The sequence below is a fragment of the Orycteropus afer genome, unplaced genomic scaffold, assembly GCF_000298275.1.
Source record: "Orycteropus afer afer isolate SDZICR_OR568_19922 unplaced genomic scaffold, OryAfe1.0 scaffold00194, whole genome shotgun sequence".
NCBI classification, from domain to species: Eukaryota; Metazoa; Chordata; class Mammalia; order Tubulidentata; family Orycteropodidae; genus Orycteropus; species Orycteropus afer.
Window position 1 is genome coordinate 5,892,332 of NW_006921781.1, and position 2,444 is coordinate 5,894,775.

Sequence of the window (2,444 nt, forward strand, 5' to 3'; positions counted from 1 at the left end):
GCTCTGGTAGCATAGTGGCTAAGACACTTGCCTGCCAACCAGACAGCTGGCGGTTCAAACCCACCAGCCACTCCTCGGAAGGAAGGTTGGGAAATCCTACTTCCATAGTGATACTGCCTCGGAATCCCAAGGAGGGGTCGCTATGAGTTGGGTTTGACTCGACGGCACATAACAACAACTACAGAAGTAACGAAAACAAAAAACCTTCAGGTTCAGCTGGAACTTTAGAGATCACCTGGGGAAGGGAACTAGCACTGATGGCTATGAGGGCCCACTGGGTCTATGAATATCTGTCACCTTATCCTCTTTAACAATTGTGATAACTCTATATGAAGATATATCATTGCACCCATTTGTCACACATTGAAAATGAGATTTAGAAGAGTTACTTTGGCCAAGTTTGCACATTAAATTCTGAATCTAAGATTTTAGCCTAAGGCTGAAAACTCAAAAACATGTTCTTCTTTTCACTGTCATGCTTCTAGTTCAATCTTTTCCTACCCTACCTTTGAGCCCCATGGCCATCCAGTGCCTTTATATAACATTTGTTCCTTTCTTGTTCACCATCATTTTTTTTAATGGGTAAGGGGTGAAGAGTCTTTAGGCTTTTCTCTTTCAGATCTACCACTTGCAGTCCAATCAACTCCAACTCACAGCGACCCTGTGTGTGTCAAAGTAGAGCTGTGCTCCCGTAGCACTGTCAGTGGCTGGTTTTTCACAAGTAGATCACCAGGTCTTTCTTCTGAGGCACCTGGGAGTGGACTCAAGCCCCAACCTTCAGTTAGCAGCTGAGAACATTAGCATGTACCACCCAGGCACTCCTCTCCCAAATCTACAACCCCCAAAACAAAATAAACCCATTGCTATTGAGTTGATTCCAACTCCTAGCAGCCCTATAAGGCAGAGTAGCACTGCCCCAAAGGATTTCCAAGGCTATGATCTTTACTCAAACAGAATGCCATATCCTTCTCCAGCTGGTGGGTTCAAACTGAGCAGCTGAGCACTCCCTCCCAGTATCAAATCACAAATCCTTGGATTCTGAGATGAAGCAGAACATGAAAGGTTTGGAGATCCTTTTGACCTGGCCTCACCCAGCCTTTCTGGCTTGCTTTTTCACTGCTTCCTTGAACAGGACTAGTTTTTGCTTTGCTTTGCTGTCTGTTACTGATCGAAGTGTCCTCCCACTCTCCCTACTTGGAATCCTAACTTCTATACTTAATGGATATAATCCCATTTGGGAATAGAGTTTTCTTTGTAATGTTAATGAGGCCAGCTCAGTGTAGGGTGTGCCCTTACCTAATCACTTCTCACTGATAGAAAGAGCTGCCTGGACACAAATACAAACCAAACCATGGCCATCAAGTCAATGTCAACTCATAGTGACCCTACATGATACAATAGAACTGTTCCAGAGAGTTCCAAGGCTTTAAATGTTTACAGAAGCAGACTACCTTATCTTTTGTCCATGGAGTGGCTGGTGGGTTCAAACCACTGACATTTTGGTTAGCAGCCAAGTGCCCTAACCACTGTACCACCAGAACTCCTGGACGCGAGACAAACAAGCACAAATGAGGAAGAGATAGATGCCACACAAAGATCACTGAGGAACTGAGGAACCCTAGGGCTTCAGAAGCTGAAAGAGACAGATTTTGTCCCAGAGCCAACAGAGAGCATTTCCCCCAGAGGTGTTGTCCTGAATTCAGATGTCTAGCCTTCTCTGGTAGCATAGTGGCTAAGGCACTTGACTGCTAACCAGAAAGCTGGCGGTTCAAACCCACCAGCTACTCCTCGGAAGGAAGGTTGGGCAATCCTACTTCCGTAGTGATACTGCCTCGGAAACCCAAGGAGGGGTCGCTATGAGTTGGGGCCGACTCGATGGCAAACAACAACAGCCTTCTAAACTGTGAGAAAATAAATTTCTGATGCTTTAAACCACTCATTTAATGGTATTCTGTTACAGCAGCACTGGGTAAAGATACTGCCTTTGTTCATCTTTCCATCCGAAAGGAATCCCCTTACCCACATTGAGTTATCACAATTCTGCACAACCTCAAGGGAAAAATGCAAGCAGCCCATCCTCTACTGAGTTGTGTCTCCATCCCCCCGAAGGCCATTCCCCATTGACAGTTTCCTACGTCACTAACCACTCCACTGTCCTCATCTTATCTCTCAGTTAGTTACAAGCTACTTGAGCAGCTGTAGCATGCCTCCTTTACTTTGAATTGTTTCAGAAAGTGTTTTGCTTATAAATATTTAGAAAGCAGGGCAGAGAATGAACCAAGAATTTTTTTTGTTGTTTTTCCCCTCCAGGGACTAGTTTGCTTATAAATCCACAAGAGAAAAAAATATCACAAACTATTTGAAAATGCTGCAAATACCTTAAATTTCAAGATTCCAGGGCAGAGAATCTAAGTGATATTGTACAGCATGTGATTAAAGTACAA